Source organism: Molossus molossus, unplaced genomic scaffold, assembly GCF_014108415.1.
Source record: "Molossus molossus isolate mMolMol1 unplaced genomic scaffold, mMolMol1.p scaffold_m16_p_3, whole genome shotgun sequence".
Classification (NCBI taxonomy): Eukaryota; Metazoa; Chordata; class Mammalia; order Chiroptera; family Molossidae; genus Molossus; species Molossus molossus.
In genome coordinates this window covers 35,547,151-35,570,922 of record NW_023425366.1, presented here as the reverse complement: position 1 = coordinate 35,570,922, position 23,772 = coordinate 35,547,151, and positions in this window count along the sequence as shown.

The window sequence follows — 23,772 nt, the reverse complement described above, 5'->3', positions numbered from 1 at the left end:
TAACAGTTACATTGTCCACATTGGGGCACTGATGTAAGTAGAATGTGATCACCCCATTAAAGGCTTATGAACAGACTCATCTTAGTACTGATCAGAATGTCCCAATGGACCCATATTTTATCAGAAATATTTCAATTGCTAAACTAATTATTGTTTTCTTTAATACATATGTCACTGAGCCACAACCTCATTTTATTGTTATGAAAATAGAAGATGTTTTTTCATAGAGAAGAAAGAAACACAAATTTGCTTCATAAACAGGGAACCTGTCATATTCTGAAGGGTGAAGGACACAGTCCGGAAGAGACAAGGCCACCTATGGTCCATCTCAGTGAGTTTATTTTGTACCCCATGAGGTATTTCTCACACTGCTTTTGATCTGGGTCAGATGAAAACACTTGCAGTAAAAATCATTTCCTTGAAATGCCATTATGTTTGAGAGAGAATCACTGATTCTATTTCTAACATTAACAAAGTAAAAGTCAGGGAATATCATCAATTCCTTTATTCCCCTCCCCTCAGAATGCCAAATCAATTATGTTTTACAGGATAATTCAACTTTAGGGACTATTTCTAAAGAGTTAAAAGATATTTCCCATTAAAACAGAGGCTGTTTTGAGTAGGAGGCATAGACTTTTGCAAAACCTGGCAGTGAATCTTAAAAACTTCACCATCATCCTGCAGCTCTGTATTTCTTTTGGGGGTATTTTCCCCTTCATAATTCAGAGCTTAGAGGAGTTTCTGAAAACCAACTTGGGAAAAACACCATTAGTCTGACTCTAATGTAGAACTTTTAAGCTATGTTAAATTTTAGGCCTAAAGGTTTAATTTCCATGCTTTCTGGTCTTAAGCCAGACAGACTCCAAATATTCACTTAATATGCTTTCTTATGGTTTAATGTGTAGTAATTTTAGCATTTTAGAAATTTACTTTTCTGAAAAAGAAAAAAATGTGTTCCACTGCTATTTCTCGGGGTTGGGAGGAAGGTTTAAAAGCAAACCTACCAATTAGAATTATGAAGTTCATTAGTATAATTTGAAGAAAAAAAAAAGGATAACATATTTCACATGAATTTTTTCCATTTTACCTATATTTTATCCCCCCAAATTGAACAACAGGATTAATAGTAAAGCTATGAATGTGAATTAATATTCAAAATAAAATATGACAGGCCTTGTGTACGTCCATGATGGAACACATTATCCTGTTTCTGAGCAAAGGACAGGGCTCCACCTGCTCAGGTATGTCTCCATCTGTCAGAATTAGCATGCTGGTCAGGTTGCCAACCAGGGCCCTGGGCCCATCTTTACCACTCAGCTTTTCTCACAGTACAGTGATGGGGTCCTGGTGGGTGCTTCCAGACTTCCACACCACACTGCCTACCAAGAGCTCATGGTGAAGCAGAGACAGTGCTACAAAAGGGAGAAAAAATAAATGCTTAATGACAGACAACAATTCATCAAATTTTCAAGAGACATCATACTGGTACCATCATGTATAACATTTTATGTAGGACATTACTTTTTAGCATTCTCCAAATTGTTGCACATTAAACTAAGGAGGAAAATGTGCCTTTGTAACCAAAAAGAAAAAGAAAATGTGGAAAGGGAAATGAGTTAAATAGCAGAGGAATAAGCACACAGTTGGGATTCGAATTAGAGGTGGGAATTGTGTACATGTTTTGTGAAGAGGTAAGAGGTAGAAGGACCCTTCCTGGTCCGCACTCCTCTCTTCCCTTCAGTCAGGAATTACACACTTAAAAATGCATTTCTTTGTATTTGCCTGCTCACTTTTTTATACGAAGCCGACATTCTTGGGAAATGTGTGTTGATTATAAATTTATTCGGGATTTCATGTGAGCCTGTTTCTCAAGTTTCCTTTTTTCCTTGCAGAGAGTGGAGCCACATCCTGAGAGTACCTGGTGGTGGGCAGGGAGCAGTGAGGAGGCTAAGGCTCCAGGCACCTCCTGCAGAGGAAAATGCATTCAAGGGTATGTCTCACAGGTGAGGTCACTGGCAAGAATTTAATTATATTTCCCTGAAAGGCCTGCCTCATGGCACTGTTCCTCAAAACATGGTCTTGGTGTGGCACCAGCAACATTAGCGTCACCTGGGGACATTCTTAGTAGGCAAATTATTGGGTCACACCCAGACAGACTGAACTAGAGAGACAAGAGATTGAGCCTAGTCCTCTGTTTCACAAGCCCTCTGAGTGGTTCTGACATTCAGGACAGTTGGAGATTTATTTCACAGCCCCTCCCATCCCACCAGCTTCACTCAGTGGGAATCTCTGGGGAAGTGGTTTTAAAACTGGTCATTTTAACAGGTGCTCCAGGTGATTCCTCTAACCAAGAAATGTTGAGGTCTGGGTCTCACTGTCTACAATAAAGAGCAAATCTGGGCCAATATGTTGTCCCTGTCTAGTCCAGCGTCATTCAGAGTGCTCCATGTCCTCCATCTCCTTTGTGTTCTTCCTCAACAGAGCTCTTATTTTACCGTGTGTCCTCCCTCAAGAGTTTCTATTAATTGAATATAGAGAAATGGACTTTTCCTCTAGAATTATGTGCATCGATTCAAAAATAGAATTGTTTTGTCAATTTCTTAAATCATAAAACAGTTTCAAGTTCGATTGTACTTTTCATAAGAAAGTGACTGCTCCTTCATTGAACCGTATATACAGTCTGTGAAAAAAATAGTCTTTGTGTGAAAAATGCTAGTATGGGCAACTTCAATCTGACCACTCATTTATATGGAGATCATTCTTTAGTATCTATTTCCTGCCCTCAACTCTCCCCTGAATATCAGATCAGAAATCTCAACATCACGTCCTTGTTCATCTCAGACACATGTTGTCAGCCTCACATTAAATTCTACTTTTCACAAAGCAAGCTTATCTTTAATCCTCAAATCTGGCTCTCTCCTGAGTCCTCCTGATCAAAGGCACCAATTTTTCTCCCGGCCAGAAAGAAGAGACTTCTCTGAATCATGCTGCCAGACTCATTCTTCCTCAACTCCTTGTTCAACTGGTCTTTTTTTATTTTTTCTTCCAAAACACCAACATTTCAAGTTGATTTTCCTTTCATTGACTCTCCATTGCCTCATTAACCGAGACACTCAGCTTGTGTCTTTCCTTGCACTCTCTACTTAAGGGGTAGAATCATGAGTATGTTGTGATCTGCTCCGGGGGCATCCTGTTGGAGAACCAGGGTTTGAATGTGGTGCTCCTGTGTGACAGCTGGCAGGGGTGGCCTCTCAAATCTCTAGTCAATGCCGTGTGTTCTGGGCAGGGAAAGTAACTATAAGCTTACTCAGTAGTAGCATGTGCTCAAGGACTTAGATTTATCACTGGTCTTCACAACAATGTTTAATATAGATTTTATATTTTGCATATAAGAGTAATGCTACTAATTAAACATTTGAGTCCCTCCCAAATGCGTATGTTCAAATCCTAACCCCTAAATGTGATGGTATTAGAAGGTGAGGCCTTTGGGAGGTGATTTGGTCCCAAGGATTGAGCCCTCATCAATGGGGTTAATGAATAAAAGGAACTCTTATTCACTGCTGGTGGAATGTGACCTGGTGTAGCCACTGTGGAAAACAGTATGGTAGTTCCTCAAAAAAATAAGAGTAGAGTTTTTATATGACTCAACAATCCCTTTTCTTGGTATCTATGTAAATAACTCTTGATCTCAAAGTACTACCCTCTTCTACTTTAAATCTCAGGGTTATCTCAGACAGATCACAGTGGTGGGCATCCATCACAAGTTCACCAAGTTTCTCAACGTTTCATGCTTTACTGAAAACACTCAGCATCAGCCAGTACTCTTAGTCACAGTCTGTATCTCTTTGAAATGTTCATTTCTAAAGCAGTCTCTTACTTGAACATCATTTATTTCTTCTCTGCCAATATTAACTGGAGAACATTGTTTTGGATTCTAAAATCAATGAGATTGCTGCAAGAAAGGAGGAGAAATTATACCTAGTTGATACACATATGCTGTCTCTAGCCACATATTTTTGAGTGGTTTTATTTGTATAATCACATACGTATACATATGTACATAAAATAATTGCTAGGAATGGATTTTTTTAAAGTTTTTTTAAATTATATCTTTGATTAGCATTTTTTGGTGTTTTGAAAAAAAGGGAGTTCAGAAGGAAATAAGATTATATGGCACCAACTCAGCCTATGATGAATAATTTAATTCTAGATGGTAGATAGTAGATAAGAAATTAACAAATGAAATAAATAAAAACAGAGAGTCTCAGAAATGCTGGGAAATGTCCTAGCACCCACATAGCAGAGATGATTTACAAAGTCAAGTCTGTCAAGCAAAAGTGAGATATGACCTATGCTTATATTCTCTCCATTAAATATCCTACATCTGTATGGTATGGACAATTGCCCTGTGGGAAACAAGTCATGTTTGAGACCTTTTATATATGTCTCTTTGTCATGTAAGTTTTATTTTCAATTACACGGCTTCATTTTAAAAAATCAAATTAAGGCGAAAAAAATGGCGGCGGAGTGAACTGAGCTACACAGACCGTCTCCCAGAACCAAACTGGAATTACAACTATAACACAGACAAATCGACGGGAAAAAGCAACAGAAAAGCAGCCTGGAGGACCATATAACGAGGGACACTCACTCCATCCCTGTAGGCTTGCGAAGGCGTGAGACAGGGCCGAGAGCCCAGGGTCGGCAGCTCTGCAGCAGCCTCAGCTGGGAGCAGCGCCCTCGGGTTACACTCCCAGGCGGCCCCACAGCGCAGCCGGGACAGAGGCTGAAACAGCCACAGCCACTCACCTTGGGCTCTGGCAGAGGGAGGGCAGACTGGACTGGAACTGTGTGGGGACACTCGGGGTTTGGAGGGCGCTCAGAGCTTTGGCTGAGTGCTGCCACTCAGGACGGTGGCCACATTGCTCCTTCCCAGGGCTCTGAGGAGAGGCAGCAGCCCCTCCCTCGGAGATCCAACCCCACCCTGTGGGCCATTGAAGTGCTAATTGAGGCTCACTAATGACCAGCATCTGCCCAACCCTCGGGAAATCCCCTTGGCTGAGCACCTGAGGGAGCTTTTCAATCAACTGACAACCCAAAACTCATCAAGTAACCTAGACTGCTAGCCTCCAGGCAAAAAGCTAGAGGATAACAGTACCTTTCCTGGGCTGGCAACTTTAACCAGGAAAGTAAGACTTGACAGTGGTGTTCAACGTGGGTCCTCCCTCGCTCATCTAAACACAGGAGAGGGATCTACAAACAGCAGAACACCAACACCCACAGGAAAAACTTGACAGGCTCCAAAGCCCACAGTGATAGCCAAAATGGTGAAACGCAGAAACAGAAGCCAAATGAAAGAGCAAGAGACCTCCACCGAAGATGAGATCAATGTGGAGCAATTAGGCATGTTAACAGAGCTAGAATTCAGAGCCATGATCTTGAGGAAGCTGAACAGCATGAGTAAGGACATAGAGACACTGAAAATAAGCCAATTGGAAATTAAAAACCAACAAGAAGAGATAAAAAATGATATATCAGAAATGAAAAACACATTGGAAGGTTTAAAAAGCAGAGTAGAGGAAGCTGAGGACCGGATCAGTGAATTAGAAGACAGGGTAGAAAAAATCAACCAATCAGAAAAACAAAAGGAAAAAACTATTAAAAAACAGGAAGACAGCTTAAGAGAACTATGGGACAACTGGAAATGTAATAATATTCACATCATAGGAGTCCCCAAAGAAGAAGAAAATGAGCAAGGGATAGAGAATATATTCAAAAACATAGTGAGAGAAAACTTCCCTAATTTGGTGAAGGAAGAAGGCATTCAAGTTCAAGAAGCACAGAGAGTCCCAAGTAAGAAGAACACAAACAGGCCCACACCAAGACACATAGTAATTAAAATGCCACAAATTAAAGACAAAGAGAGAATTCTAAAAGCAGCAAGAGATAAGCAACAGGTTACCTACAAAGGGAACCCCATAAGGCTCTCAGCGGACTTCTCACAAGAAACACTACAGGCCAGAAGAGAATGGCATGAAGTAATCAAAGTCATGAAAAACAAGAATCTGAATCCAAGACTACTCTACCCAGCAAGGCTATCATTCAAAATAGAAGATCAAATAAAGAGCTTCCCAGACAAAAAAAAAAGGCTAAGGGAATACATTAGCACCAAACCAGCACTGCAAGAAATGTTAAAAGGACTGCTGTAATTAGCAGTAGAAATGGGAAGAAAAATAGAACCACACTAAACAAAAATGGCAATAAATTAGTACATATCAATAATCACCTTAAACGTAAATGGATTGAATGCTCCCATAAAAAGACACAGAGTAGCTGATTGGATAAGAAAGCATGACTCATTTATATGTTGTTTACAAGAGACCCACCTCTCAACAAAAGACTCACATAGGTTGAAAGTGAAGGGATGGAAAAAAATTTTCCAAGCAAACAGAAAGCAAAAAAAAAGCTGGGGTAGCAATTCTCATATCTGATAAAATAGATTTCAAAATGAAGACCATAACTAGAGACAAAGACGGCCACTACATAATATTGAAAGGATCTATCCAACAGGAAGATATAACCTTGATAAACATATATGCACCCAATATAGGAGCACCAAAATATATTAAAAATCTTCTGGAGGACTTCCAAGGAGAAATCGACAACAATACAATCATAGCAGGGAACTTCAACACCCCACTGACAGCACTGGATAGATCCTCTAGGCAAAAAATTAGCAAAACAGAGACTCTAAATGAAGCACTAGACCAAATGGATTTAATAGATATCTACAGAGAATTATACCCCAAAACTACAGAATACACATTCTTCTCAAGTGCACTTGGGACATTCTCAAAGATAGACCACATGACAGGACACAAACTAAATCTCTACAAGTTCAAGAAGATTGAAATGATATCGAGCATCTTCTCAGATCACAATGGCATGAAACTAGAAATCAATTGCAACAAGAACATGCAAAGACATTTCAACACATGGAGGCTAAATAGCATGTTATTAAACAATGAATGGGTCACCGAGGAGATCAAGGAAGAAATTAAAAACTTCCTGGAAACCAATGAAAATGAACACACAACAACACAAAATCTATGGGATGCAGCGAAAGCAGTTCTGAGAGGGAAGTTCATAGCACTACAGGCCTACCTCTAAAAACAAGAAAAATTTCTAATTGACTGTCTAACCTCACAACTTAAAGAATTAGAGAGCAAACAAAAATAAAACCCCAGAGCAAGTAGAAGGAAGGAAATAGTAAAGATCAGAGCAGAAATATATGACATAGAGACCAAGAAAACAATTCAAAGGATCAATGAAACAAAGAGATGGTTTTTCGAAAAGATAAATAAGATTGATGGACCCTTAGCTAGACTCACCAAGAAACAAAGAGAGAGAACCCAAATACACAAAATCAGAAATGAAAGAGGAGAAGTAACAACCAACACCACGGAAATACAAAAGATCATTAACTACTATGAACAACTATATGGCAACAAATTCGACAATCTAAGCGAAATGGACAAATTTCTAGAAACACACAGTCTCCCAAAACTATTCCCAGAAGAGATAGAAAACTTGAACAGACCAATAACAACTAAGGAAATTGAAGAGGTAATCATGACTCTCCCAGCAAACAAAAGCCCAGGCCCAGATGGCTTCACGGGGGAGTTTTACCGAACATTCAAAAAGAACTAACACCCATTCTCCTCAAACTATTTCAAAAAATTCAAGAAGAAGGAAGACTTCCAAACATGTTCTATCAGGCCAGGATAATTCTAATTCCAAAAACAGAAAAAGACACTAGGAAGAAAGAAAACTACAGACCAATATCTCTGATGAACATAGACGCCAAAATCCTGAACAAAATATTAGCAAATCGGATCCAGAAATACATCAAAAAAATTATTCACCATGACCAAGTGGGATTCATTCCAGGGATGCAAGGCTGGTACAATATTCGCAAATCAATAAACATGATACACCACATAAACAAAATGAAGAATAAAAACCACATGATCATATCAATAGATGCTGAAAAAGCATTCGACAAAATCCAGCATCCATTTCTGATAAAAACGCTCAGCAGTGTGGGAATAGAGGGATCATATCTCGACATAATAAAGGCCATATATGAAAGACCTACAGCCAACATCATACTAAATGGACAGAAACTAAAAACATTTCCATTAAGAACAGGAACAAAACAGGGATGCCCACTCTCGCCACTCTTATTTAACATTGTACTGGAAGTCTTAGCCACAGCAATCAGACATGAAGAAAAAATAAAATGGATCCAAATTGGAAAGGAGGAAGTGAAACTGTCATTATTTGCAGATGACATGATATTATACATGGAAAACCCTAAAGACTCCATCAAAAATCTACTAGACTTAATAAATGAATTTGGCAAAGTAGCAGGATACAAAATTAATGTCAAGAAATCGACGGCATTCTTGTATACCAATGATGAGCTCACAGAAAGAGAAACTGAAAAAACAATCCCATTTACCATCGCGCCAAAAAAATTACGAAACCTAGGAATAAACTTAACCAAAGAAGTAGAGGACCTATTTGCAGAAAACTACAGGTCATTGAAAAAAGAAATAGAGGAAGATATAAAAAAGTGGAAGCACATACCCTGTTCATGGATCGGAAGAATTAACATCATTAAAATGTCCATAAACCCAAAGCAATCTATAGATTCAACACAATCCCCATCAAAATACCAACGACATATTTCATAGAACTAGAACAAATACTTCAAAAGTTTATATGGAACCAAAAAAGACCCCGAATAGCCACAGCAATCTTGAAAAAAAAGAACAAAGTAGGTGGGATCACAATACCAGATATCAGGTTATACTACAAAGTGACTGTAACCAAAACAGCCTGGTACTGGCACAAGAACAGGCATATAGATCAGTGGAACAGAACTGAAAACCCAGAAATGGACCCAAGGCAATACGCTCAATTAATATTTGACAAAGGTGGCAAGAGCATACAGTGGAGTAAAGACAGCCTCTTCAATAAATGGTGTTGGGAAAATTGGACAGCTACATGCAAAAAAATGAAACTAGACCATCAACTTACACCATACACAAAAATAAACTCAAAATGGATAAAAGACTTAAATGTGACCCGTGAATCCATAAAAATTCTAGAAGAAAATGTAGGCAACAAAATTTCGGACATCATACGGAGCAGAATTTTCACTGATACATCACCTAAGGCAACAGAAATAAAGGAGAAAATGAACACATGGGACTACATTAAACTAAAAAGCTTCTGCAGAGCAAAAGAAACAATCATCAAAATGGAAAGGCAACCCACTGTATGGGAGAACATCATTGCCAATGATGTATCAGATAAGGGGTTAATTTTCAATATATATGGAGTGCTCCTACAACTCAACAAAAGGAAGACAAAGAACCCAATTAAAAAATGGGCAGAGGAGCTGAATAGACACCTCTCCAAACAGGACATACAAATGGCCAAGAGACATATGAAGAAATGCTCAACATCACTAATCATCAGAGAGATGCAAATTAAAACAACAATGAAGTATCACCTCACACCTGTCAGAATGGCTGCCATCAACAAATCATCAAACAACAAGTGTTGGCGAGGGTGTGGAGAAAAGGGGACTCTAATACACTGCTGGTGGGAATGCAGACCGGTGCAGCCGCTATGGAAAACAATATGGTGCTACCTCAAAAAATTAAAAATTGAACTTCCATGTGACCCAGTGATCCCACTGCTGGGAATATACCCTAAGAAGCCTGAAACACCAATCAGGAAGAGTATATGTACCCCCATGTTCATAGCAGCACTATTTACAATAGCTAAGATCTGGAAACAGCCCAAGTGTCCACCAGTAGACGAATGGTAAAAAAGCTGTGGTACATATACACAATGGAGTACTATGCAGTGGTAAGAAAGAAAGATCTCTTATCCTTTGAGACGACATGGAGGGACCTGGAAAGTATTATCCTAAGTGAAAGAAGCCAAGTAGAAAAAGACAAATACCACGTGATCTCACTCATATATGGAATATAATGAACATAACAGTCTGAGGAATACAGTAGACCCAGAAACATGGAAGTAGGGCACAGACTGACATCCCTCAGAAGAGAGGGTGGGGGTTGGGGGGGTGGGAAGAGATAAACCACAGAACTTATATGCATGTATGCATGACCAATGGACATGGACAACTAAGCCGGGGACGGGGTGGAGGTGGGGTGGGGTGGGGGGTGCCAATGGGGTAAAAAGGTAAAATATCTGTAACAAAAAAATAAATAAAAAATTCATAAAAAAATAAAAATAAAAATTAAAAATAAAAAATCAAATTAAAGCTATTAAAAAGAGATTTCAAAATCCTTCATTCTTTTAGAATATAATGACTAAAATTAACACTTGTATTACATCACTTAGTGGGTAAATATTTCTTAGGGAATCTTGGTGACTATTTAACCACTTCCATTTGAGGTCCTTCGAAGTGAACCAAAGAGATTGGCATATAGTATATTTAAATATCATCGATGGTAGCTTAAGCATGGTGCCTACTTCCCACTACATTAGTTTTGATAAGAAGGGGGATTTCTGAGTTTGTCTTGGTTTCTGGGTACTAAATTCTCCCTTTCAACCCACTGGTTTCTCATTAAGCTATAAATACACAACATAGTTGACTTAACTGGGAAAAAAAGATGTGCCCATTACATTTAGTATAGTCTTTTTAATTGAAATTCAATAAAAAAATATTTTGTAAAGTCAGAAAACACCGATGGAATAACTATTGATTTGTTTCAAGAGACTAACAAATTGCATTGTCTTTTTTTTCTTTATTGATTTTAGAGAGAGGAAGGGAGAAGGAGAGAGAGATAGAAACATCAACAAGTGAGAACATCAATTGGCTACCTCTTGCATGCCCCCATTGGGTACTTGGCCCACATCCTGGGCATGTGACTAGACCCGGAATTGAACCAGCAACCTCTTGGTACATGGGTCAAAGCTCAACCACTGAGCCACACAGACTGGGCATAAATTACATTGTCTTTATAAATATGTCAAACTGGGAAAACAGATGATATTTGACTCTTTCTAAATGTTCCAATTATTATTAAATATCTCAATTTTTATATTCAAGTATATAGCTATTTCAGAAGAAATACTGGGAAATCATGATGCCTACTCCTTAGTGTGTAATGTGTAGTTACTCAAATCTACATCATTCACGGAGCTTGCTGCTGCATACACACAACAACAGGAAGGTCCTTGACATTCTTCTACATAGAGTCAGGCTTGGGGACAGACAAATCTGGCTTGTGATCTGGCTTATTTGATACCCTTAGCTGCCCCTGCTAGGTGCTTCCATAGTCCTGCAGGCTACCCCTCTGCAGTTTATAGCAGGACTAGCATTTTTCCCTTGTCATACTTTTCCTTCTTGAACACCACCTCCTGCAGGGCAGGTGCAGTGCTGCCGCACAATGACTAGCACTTGGTAGAGCGAGCGAACCTGGTGGGTGCCCACTGCATCTGAGGCAATACAACATTCTCTAGGATGAGCACCCTCCTGTCTTTTTTTTTATCCTTAACCCGAGGACATTTTTCCATTTTTTGTTCAGGTAGAGTGAGAGGGAGAGAGAGGAACAGAGAGAGAGAGAGAGAAAAAAACATCAATGTGAAAGGAACACATCGAGTGGCTGCCACCAGCACAACCGACCAAGGCCAGGGACAAACTGCAACCAAGGTACGTGCCCTTATTGGGAACCAAACACAGGTCTCTGGACCACAGGCTGACGCTCTAACCACTGAGCCAAACCTGCCAGGGCACCCTCCTGTCTTTATGCAGCTAAAACCCTAGAAAATGATCTAAGTGAATAACTGAAAACATTAACAGTACATAAGAAAAAATATGTGCCCAGCAGTATTGCTGATGAGAACAAAGTATGGAAACATTTTAAATGTTCAAAATGATGAGATTGGATAAATAAATTATGGCTTCTCTCTACAGTAAATTGCTCTGCCTTTGTTATAAATGATGCTCTACGTGCAGTGGTACTGAATGGTGTTAATGATTTGCTAAGTAAAAAGAAACAGGTTCTAAATAGAATAATTCCATTTTTGTTCAAAGTCTAATTATACGCATATATATGCTAAGGAAAGAAAACACATCGAAGTTTTACAGATGCCATGTGTTCCATTTTCCCTTTTTGCCCATGCATACTTTAGATTTCTTCTACAAATACATAGACTAAGTGAATGATGAGAAAAATATCAACAGCAACATCAGAGAAAGTAAACAAAAATAAGAAATGAACCATTGTATGAAGTGTAGATTTCAGCCTATGGACACATGCTATTTTATCATAAAGAACTGTTTATGACATAAATGGTGTCCCCCCAAATTTATCTATCCGAGACTCCCAGTACCTCTGAATGTGAATGCTCTTGGAGAAGAGATCTTTAAAGAGGTAATTAAAGTGAAATGAGGCTATTTGGTAGGCCCAAATCCAACATGACAGTGTCCTCCTAAGCAGAGGCGATTAGAACACAAACACGCACAGAGAAGGTTAACTATGTGAAGACACGAGAAGATGGCCATCTGCAAGTATAAGAGAGGCTTCGAAGAGACCAACACTGTCGCCGTCTTGATTTCAGGCTTCCGGCCTCCAGGCTTGTGAGAAGTAAGTGTCTGTGTTGTAAGTTACACAGTCTGTGGTACCTTGTGATGCCAGCTCGTTCAGGACTGCGTTCCCGATCATTAGTAATACGTTTCTACCAGACGTCGACCTCTATATAGTTTACCCCACTTTGTCTTTACGTCTACTCTTTGAAGTTTGTTATTAATGTCATTTTACATATTAGCAAATTGAGTCCTGCAGAGGCAAACTCAACAAGATTACTTGCTTCACTCACAGGGGCCAGCGTGCCGGGAACATCCTGCCAACATTTGCCAGGCCTTGCAGGCCGCTCGTGCCCGTGTGCCACACTGTGGGGGTTCTCAGCTCTCTTCCGCATCAGAGGTGATTTCTGATACCCCATCTCTACTAATGACACAATCCACGTTCATACATGATTTTACTACTTTCAATGTTTATATCTTAAACTCTCTCTTCCTCCACCCAGTTAAGAGATTTATTACTTTTTAAGATATTCAGATCTTAATTATGGGAATTTTCCAGGCAGCTTGCAATGTAATACAAACAATACACAACCAAATTAAGAACAAGCCAGATGCTGTCTTATTTGAAATTGTTTGGTTTTGTGTTTGCATGCCATCCTAGGTGCCATTTGCTTGTGATTCTGCCGTTAAGCCAGTCTTAGTATCCCTTTCAATATTGAGGTCACACTGGTTTCCAATAAAGTATATAATGAGCTACTTATTAGGGGAAGTTCATGGAGGCTATAGATTTTAAGGTCTGCAGTCTCCAGCAGTAGGAATTTCCCAACAGAAGATGCTGATTGCCTCTGCAAAGCTCTGTCCTGGAAATGTGACTTGCCAGAATCAGGAGTCTGTTTCCAGAACTTAAGCAAATTGATGCTCGTGGGTGTCCCAGCCTTTCAGAAGCTGGAATTCATCACAATAAGCCAATTGAGATAGATCAAGTTATCTGTTGCCAGTGTGACAATGGTCTGTTATGGAATAATATATTTTGGCAGAAATTAGAAATTTTAAGCATAACAGCTCTCCTTAGAGGAGAGCTGATTGCAAATTGTTCTAACAAAAATGATTTCTTTCTATTTCATGCATAAGATGCCCATGGAGAATGATGTTTCTCTCTCTCTGCCCATTTTTTTTTTTTCCAGCACAAGCTGAGCTTCCCCCAAGAAAAATAGTAAAAGCTATCAAGATCAGAATTGCATCCTAACTTTTATTGTGTGGGTTGCCAAAGGCCACTGGATTTCGATTGTGCAGAAACAAGATGGCAACAATGTTCTTACACTTGGCGCTCCCATGACAAGCTTACTAATTTATAGGCATGAGGGGATCTGTGCAGTTGTAGCTCTTGGGCTGATAATAGCTGCGCTGATCTTCCAGCTCAGAGGCAGGTCGCTTCATATTGTGCAGCAGACTAATGCTAAGCGGCCAGAGCAAAGGTGCTGTGCTCAGCCATAATTTAAAAGACACTGACATGAAGAAAGTGTTATGATGTTTAACTTATAGGGCATCCAAATGTCATAGACCCAAGCAAGTTCCTATTAGCAATAACTCAGGGCCTCTGAAGGGATGTGACATTCAAAACTGATGAGCGCTGGTCCCCTGGGGCTGCTCCGACCTAGCCTCACCCAGGCCACTCAGTAACCTGAGCAGCCCAGGGGTCAAACCGTGATAGCCCTCTTCAATTTAAAGAGTGGCTTCTCCCCACTGCTGGGGTTCTGACTCGGCACAATAAATTTCCCAAAGAGCATAAAGAGCCATCTAGTGTATATCAAATCAATATCATTGTGGCTGGCAGCGATATCTGAGGCTACAGTTCACAAAACAAACTAGGCCAGGGGCTGGATTTCTGCCCTTGGCAATCAATCAGGCTCCCGGGTCATGGATTTTAGTGTAAATTAACACAGCAGAAACCATCATGCTCCCCAGACGATGATATAATACAGGATTGGCTTTTTTTTTTTTTCTAAACCCCATTTCATTGCTAATACTCAGAGATGGTGTTACACTAAATAGGAATAACAAGAAGTAGTGATTAGGAAGGTGATGGAAATTGTGTTTGTTCTCAATAATAAAGTAAATTAAAGACTTTCCAGTAAATTGTTAATATTTTCCTAAAAAAATGCACAGAAAGCATGTTATATTAGTAAGTGATTGTGAAGTGTGGGGAAAGAACAGAATGGCACTGGAACCTACTGAAGAGTGTAAGACATTTATAAATGGCCCAGCCAAGTAGACAATAGTAATTGTATCAGATTGCCATGTGTGAGAAACGAAAATGGGTAATGGTAGGTATTTTGTTGTGGAGTGCTCCTCCCAGATGTCTGCATTGCATCATCTCTATGAAGGACCCAGTGGAAGTCCCTATGAAACACGTTTATAAATGAAGCACAGTGCATTGACCACCCAAAGCCACAAGACATAAACACTGCCATAGACTCTTAACTTGAGAAAATCATCTCCATTTCTTTGTTGAGGTCCTCTTGTAGAAGACATTTAAGGATCTCTATAGAATAATTTGTAATATACAGTTCCATGTTGAGATTCATAAACAAATATAATTTATAGAATAAAACCTACAGGTTATAGAACACTTCACAAACAGCATGAATTGGGTTAGAGAGAAAAAAATCTGTCCTTTATATATATATATATATATATATATATATATATATATATTAATCCTCACCCGAGAACATTTTTCCATTTTTTGTACAGATAGAGTGGGAGGGAGAGAGAGGAAGAGAGCGAGAGAGAGAAACATCGATGTGAAAGGGACACATGGAGTGGCTGCCACCCACACAACCAACCAGGGCCGGGGACAAACTGCAACTGAAGTACGTGCCCCTAGCGGGAACCGAACCCGGGTCTCTCCGGACCGCAGGCCGACGCTCTAACCGCTGAGCCAAACTGGCCAGGGCTGTCCTTAATATATTTAGAAAAAAATAAAACAAATGATCACACCCCCTCACCATACCTCTTATAGAATGTTACATACCGTCAGTTGAAATTGCACACATACTCCGCAACACACAGTCCACGTTTTCCTACAGCTTAGCGTACCTAAGATTTGGACCTGAATCAATACCAAACAGGGCCTAACTTTTGGAAGGAATGCTTTTTGTAATTAATACAGTTTGCAACATTAAAATGCACACAGGTAGGCAAAATAATACGTCTTTGATTATTACATAGGAGAGAGAACCTCATCATTGCCAGAGGTGAGTAACCATTGTACACAGGTGACTGGGTTACTAGTGCAGCCTCTGAGTCTTCTTCAGTCTTCATTTTCTCAAGAGAAGTGGACAGGGGTATCTACTTCTATTCATTATTTCAAAGGGTCTAGTTGCTCATCTAGTAAAACAGTATGCAAAGGAGAACATAGGAAGTTTCTAAATCATGAGTTTAACATAAGACACTATAATTATTGGCAAGTAGAGACTTACATTCCTCTCTCTTCTGCTGCTTCATTATGAGTGTAATTAAAACTTGCTGATGGCTTAAAACAAAAAATATTAAAAAAAAATTTTTTTCTGCACTGTGGCCATTTGTTTGAGATTGTCTTGGACTAAGTCATATTTTTAAGACAAAATATCACGTAGCTGAAAATTCTTAAGACTTTAAAAACAGAATAAATCATCATTATCGTCGTCGTCATCATCATCCAAACAGAACAAAACAATTACAGCAACACAACAAATATAGTGCCATCAAGTAGAATTAAATGTTAGAAAGGAGCACAATGACAGCAGGGCATTCCTGTCTACAGCTGTCCATCAATATGATGAGAGGAGACACTCCCTGTACTGTCCCAACAGTGCTGAGGTTCACAACGAGAGACTCAGATATCAGCTTGTGTTTGTACTCAAACTTTGTTAGTGATATCATTCTGTTGCCCAGAAACTTGTCAAACACATGAGACACACATACTACCAGAGGCCACACTCTGGTTAGCTCCAGTTACTAACTGAGTTTTGCAAAGAATGCGTTAAATGGTTTAATTTTGGTAACAGAGACACATATGGGTAAGCTTAAGTTCCAAAATAGCCTGTGAACCAAGTCAAAACAAATTATATTTTCTTGAAGCATAAAGTCTTAATTATAGGACTCTGAGAAACTCACTAAGAAAAAAATATATGGTTTAAAATTCATACTTAACAGAGGCAATCTCTCTTCAACTCAGTTGTCATGGAGCAAGGACTTGGACTTAATTCCAAGTTTGGTGCAGGAATGGTGTAAGGCTAAGTCTAAATAAAACCTAGCCACAATCATGGTTTCAATTTCCAAGGTTCATTAAAACAAAGTCTTTCAGGTATTGCTTATGCGCACACCCAAGAAGAGGAGCTACAAAGAAGACACCAGGCACCATCTTTATTCCTCTTAAAGCATCAAGCATGAGAAATAGCTTGAGCTTAACAATAATGGGACTGCAGCCAAGACTCATTGTTCCAGTTGGGGATCATAACCATTGCTATTGCTTGAAAGAATGAAGAGAACTCAAAATGCATTTCTATGAACCTTGAGAACTGTGGTTTCTGGCTGTCTGCTCAGCATTTTAACCAAACATCTGACTTGACTGATTGATTTGAATTCTTTTGATTGACCATAATGGTGATTTTGGCACTGTGTAGACACAGCTTTAGTGGAAAATGCCAGTTGACTGAGTTCTTAGCATAATGGAGATCAAACAAGTGACTGATTGAGTGGAAGGACTGCATTTTCACTTTTCTAACAGTAATTTTGGCATCAGACAGAAAAAGTTAAACAATAATACTCTGAAAGTTCCTTAGAAAACCATATAGCTGGACCAGCAACTGTTAGAAAACGTATCAGAAGAATTGTGTCAAACACAGTGTTCTGTTTTATAACAAGGATTTTGAAAAGTTCTTGCAATTAAATATTTTCTTTTCTATATAGCCCATACCATGCAGAAGATGACTAGTAATCCCTGTGAGTTTTCTATACTTTGTAAAAACAGTAATATAAAAATCTTTGCATGTACTGCACAGTAAGTGGCCACCAGGGTAGATCATAATAGATAGATCAGGTGATCTTGTCTAAGAGACTGAGTAGCTAGCTAAGAAGTGGATGAAGAACACACAGGTGGCCTGAAGGTAACAGAGTCGGGAGCTAGTAAGAAAACAGGACAGAGTGCTACAAATAGTCAGCTACTGGAAATTAAAGAAAAGTTACTGAAAGACCTAAGGTCAAGAGGGGATTTACAGGATCTGAGGAATCAGGGTCAAGAAAAAATGACAAACACTCAATGTTCCAACATCCTTCCAGACCTAAACTCCTGAACCCATCCTTGGTTTTATGTTTTCTTACACATTCTCCACACAGAGCTTCAAGAAATGTTATTGAGCCTACCTTTAAAATATATTTAGGACCCACTTGTTTCTCTCCACTTTCATGACTATGACCCTGGTCTGAGCCTCCATTGCATTTTTCCTGAATTATTCTATTAGACTGTGTGTTCGCTGGCTTCGGAGGCTATTCTCAAGATGGTGCTCAGCAAGACAATCACAGTATGAACCAGGTGGTAGCTCACCTTTATTCAACTCTGCAATGACTTTCCCTTGAGTACCCTCCAGTGGACTCTATATTCTTTCAGCTACTCTCCTAGGCTCACAGTGTCCTAGCAACATGGACCTCCTCATGGATCAAACATAATAGGTGTAGTTCCTCTTTCTGCTCTTCTCCTCCATGGGAATTGTTCTCTCCCAGGTAAATTCTCTTCACTCTCTGTGAACCCCAGTTTCTCAATGAGGCCTACCTCACCCATCTATTTAAGATTACAGAAATAATCTTCCCCCATCTCCCTGCACTCCTGTGTTCCATTTTTTTCACAATGCTACTGCTTTAAAACACAATATAGTATATATATTTTTAATCATGTCATTGTTGGTCTGAGCCCTCCAGAAGTGAGGAGAGAAATCTTTTCTGTTTTGTTCATGGATATATCCCAAAGTTCTTCAATTATACATTTCATATGGTAGAGACAAAAATATTTTTAGAATAAAAACATAAAGAGAAGCAGCTTGCTGTCCAGAGTCAGCTGGCTTAACTTTTCACTGAATCGGATATCAGCTGTCCCTTAGGCCAGAAGGTAATACAAATCAAACATAGCTGACTCTGGGTAGAGGCATGTGGAGAAAACACAGAGATCACATGAAGAAATGAACCCGATGTCTCTTCATTACTTAACAGGGGCACTGCGCGCTGCACAGGAAGGACACTGTGCAGACTGGGTGGACTGCTTTGTCCTCCAACCTTCCATTTTATTTTAATCTTGGGATAATTTGAGATCAAATGGAGTCACTGACTACTATTCAGGGATGTGTTCTTGCCTATGAATATACCCACTAAAATATTTATTATTTGAGATAAAGACAAAGTTATAAGAATATATTAAATTGGTTCAACTTAAGACAATGGCCATTATGGCCATTAAGATGTTCATTTAAAAAATATTTAGGTTAATGTTATGTCATTCTATTTTTCACTTTGTTTCAGACTTTCCAAGTGGAAAATGTATAATGAATAATAAGAGAACTATCAAATAGACTTCAATTTAATTATATGATTTTATTTGTACAGAAAAGTCAGCAGATCTAATTCATGATATTCTTTACAGATAGAGACTGACAATGCACTGATGCAGTATCCCAGCAGTAAGTTGGAAGCTGCAAGTTTGAACACATGTCTGCTTTTTATGTTCATGATGCAAAACACCACCTAGAGTGACTTTTAATTTATGCATTCATCTATTTAGATATCATGAAGAAAAACATATCTAGTCTAGAGGTAGGTTTTTAATCTGAAAAAAATATATAGAAATTCCAATAGGTACAGGCTGTGAATAAAACAGCCACAAAACACTTTATGAAGTGATAATGGTACCATCTGGATTTTGCTGATTTATTTTTCCACAAAATGTCATAGTTTTCAAGTTTCTGGCTAGAAAATATTTACATTTTAACCTAATATAATTAGAAAATCACTGAGCTGAAACATTACATAGGTTGGTTTTCATTACAATTTCTGCATAATGTCGCTTACATTTTCTAGGTAGTAATTAGATGCATTAAGGATGAATGATTCCTTCGGGGCTTCATCTAGAGATTTTTTTCTTAAATTTGTGTCAAGGGTCACCCAGGGTGGAGAACAATGACTGTCACTAAGAAAGACTGCAGATAAAAGCTTCTGAAATGAATCAATGATCATGGAGCAAAAATTTAGATGTTGAAATTATCCAAGCAGAATGCTGATAGAGCCAGATCTTAAATGTATATGTTACTGGGACTTATAGAAAATAAAATAAGTATATAGCTTTATTAAAAAGTTTATAATTTATATCACAGATATAAGATCACCAAACTAATTTCAATAAGGATGTAGAAATTAACAAAGGATTGTTTATTTTCAATCTGGATTATTTTGTAGATACAATTTTAATTTAGTCCTGAGTTTTATGAGCCTTGGTTTTGCCTTCACATAACAAGGTGCTATACTATACAATCTCTTAAGTTTATTCCAGCTATAAAATGTCTGATACTCTGTAATAATTTTATTTTAAAGGTCTACCTAAATATATCTCAAAGTATCTTTTAATATTAAGTTTTTTGTAGTTTACTTTTTAGAAATATTTCTGTGTATTTATTTTTTTAGTTCACTCTATGCAGTTAATATGCTCGATTCAATTTATTTTAAACTGAGTTTTCTTGGTACCCAAATTCTAACTAATTTTCAGAAGAATCTCTTCAAAACTCACTTCTTTCTCTCTTATCCATCTGGCATAAAATACTATGTGGAATAATAATCTAAAGTAGCATTCTAATTTTTTCCAAATATTTATTTATTTATTTTGAAAAGTTTAGTGGATGATTTATTTTTTTAATTTATCTTTATTGTTGAAGTATTACAGATGCCCCCTCTTTCTTCTCCTCTTGACCCCCTCCTCCCCACCCTCACCTTACTATTGTCTGTGTCAATTGGTTATGCATATACACATGTAAGTTCTTTAGTTTATTTCTTCTGGTCTGCTCTTCCCTATTCCGTCTGAGGTTTGTCAGTCTGTTCCCTGGATCTACTTTGTTTGTCAGTTTGTTTTGTTCATTAGATTCTGTATATAAGTGAGATCATATGATGCTTGTCTTGCTCTGACTGGCTTATTTTGCTTAGTATAATACTCTCCAGATCCCTCCATGCTGACTCAAAGGGTAAGAGATCCTTCTCTTTTACAGTTGCTTAACATTCTGAAAATAAAATAAGGTTTCCATATTTGTCAAATAAAATAGAGGACATCCAAGTAAATTTAATTTTCAGATATACAACAACCATTTTAAGTATAAGTCTGTTCCAAATATTACACAGTGCATACTTATACTAAATATAAAGGTATTATTTATCTAATATTTATACTTGAACATGAATTTTATACTTCAATTAAACTTATTCAGAGAAGTAAACATAAACTATCATGAACAAGCTAAATCAGAAGGCATTGAGCTTATTTTCTCAGTGCATACAGCTAGAACCAAATTGTAGATTATTGACATTGCGAGGTGCAAGAGAGCACTCTCAGCTCCCAAGGTGCTCTGCTGTTTCCAATTCCTCCACAGCTGGCTGGCTCTGGGAGTCTGGTGGAGATAACATGATGGTTAATTTTATGGGTCAACTTGACTGGACCACAGGATGCCCAAATATTTAATTAAACATAATTTTTTGTATTTCTGTGAGGGTACTTGGATGAGTTTAACATTTAAATCCCTTCACAGAGCAGATTGCCCTTCCTAAATTGGGGGTGGGTCTCATCCAATCAAAGGAAGACCAGAAGACCAGAATAGAACAAAAATGCTGACCCTTCCCTAAATAAGACGGAATTCCTCCTGTCTGATTGCCTTTGAGCTGGTACTGTTTTTGTTTATTTTATTTTTTCTGCCTTTGCCCTCCACTATTAGATTTTCCTGAGTCTTGAACCTGCCTGCTTTCAGACTAGAGTTACACCAATAGCCGTCCTGGTTCTCTAGCTTGCCAACTGCAGATTTTGAGACCTTTTAGATTCCATAATTACATGAGGCAATTTCATTCCTTATAACATATTATCTATCTATTTATCTTTGTTTCTCTGGATAACCCTAACAGAAATTTTGGTACTGAGAACAGTGATGCTGTTGTAACACATACCGGCAACTGTGTAATGAATGGGTAAGGGGTCGAGACAAGAAGAGATGTAAGGTAGGTGCAAAAAAATGCCTACATTTTCTTGAATAGAATGTTGGTAAAAATATGGATGGTAAATATCATTCTTGTTAAGTCTCAGTTAGAAACAAGGAACAATTTATTAGAGACTGGAGGAAAAGCAAACCTTGCCATCAAGTGGCAAAGAGCTTGCTGAATGGTGTTCCAGTGTCTTGTGAAAGGCAGAACTAGTGAGTGATGAAATTGGATATTTAGTTGAGGAGATTTCTTAGCAAAGAGTTGAAGCAGCTTGGATTTTTCTTACCACGAATAGTAAAACAGAAGAGGAGAGAGATAAATCAAAGGAACTGTTGACACAAATAACTGGAACTTGGAGGTTTTAAATATTCTCAGCCTATCTTTATGATAAAAAATTGAAGTAGTTTGTTCTAAAGAGAACACTAAGGGTGTGGCTGAACAAACATTTGATGAGGAGATTATGGATACTAGTAATGGATTTAATCAGCCATCTCTGCAGGAACCAGGATAGAGATGGGATTGTATCAGCAGAGCGCTGCCAGTTGAACGAAAGTGAACCAAAATGTGATGAAAGATATTGCATCTCTGGGATTCTACAAGATAAGATGGTAGACCCATTTGACTGTGTACTTGTGTTATTCTTTAAGAATAGGGAAGAATGACTTAGAAGGGGACTCAGAGATTATTAGGTCTGCTATTTCCACCACTGGTCCAGGAGCCAGAGCTGGTTACTCATTGGTTTCAAAGCTCGGGGATGTTATTTAGTTTTATGGGCTAGGACGCCCCTGCTCAGAGGGGTGGGACCTTCCAGCGTAACCCTCTCCTAGAGATATGAACCTGGGGTAGAGGGGTGAAGCATCAAGCTAAGATAATTAATCTTGAGCCTAAAATGCTAATAGAGACTACCTTGCTGGGTATTCAATTGCTTGGTAACCATCATTCATTTCTTTCTTCTAAGTTCTTCCCTTTGGAACGATAATGTTTACATTGTGTCTGTCCTGCCATTATATTTTGAAGGCATATAACTTGTTTGATTTTACAGGCTCACAGTTGGGGAGGAATTTTGCCTAAAAATAAATTATACCTCGTCTTATCCACATATGATTAAAATAATATTCTAAATAAATAAGATAATAAAACTTTAGACTTGAGACTTCAGAGTTAATCCTGGAGTGCTCAGACTTTGGGGGCTGTTAAGATAAAATTAATGTATTTTGCATGAGAGAAGAGTATGAATTTCAACATGGAATGTTATAGATTGAATGTTTCTGTCACCGCCCCCCCAAAATTTCTGTATTGAAGCCCTAACACCAATGTGGCTGTATCTGAAAAGGGGACTTTAAGAAAATAATTAAGCCTAAATGAGGTCATAAGATGAGGCCCTAATTCAATAGACTAATTGTCCTTATAAAAAGAGACACCATAGAGTTCTCTCTCTCTCTCTCTCTCTCTCTCTCTCTCTCTCTCAATCTCTCTCTCTCTGCACTCACTGAGGAGAGGCCATGTAAAGGAGGTAACCCTCTGAAAACCAGAAAGTGAGTCCTTACCACAAATCAATTCAGAGATAACCTTGATATTGAACTTCTGGCCTCTAGACTAAGAGACTGTAATGTCTGTCATTTAAGCCCTCCAGTCTGTGTCATCTTGTCATGGCAGTTTGAGACTAATACAAGTGTGATTCCTGTGGCGATTGTCCTGTAGACAACACCTGAGCGTGCTGCATAACCTTGAGCTCACAATGCCTGGAACTTAAACATGGACTTTCAATGTCAATGTAGAACATCTGAAAAAAAGTTTTTAAAAAGAAAAAGAAAAACAACAACAACAACAACAACAAAAAACACCCAAGGGTTCTAGACCTACCTACATTTCTGGTA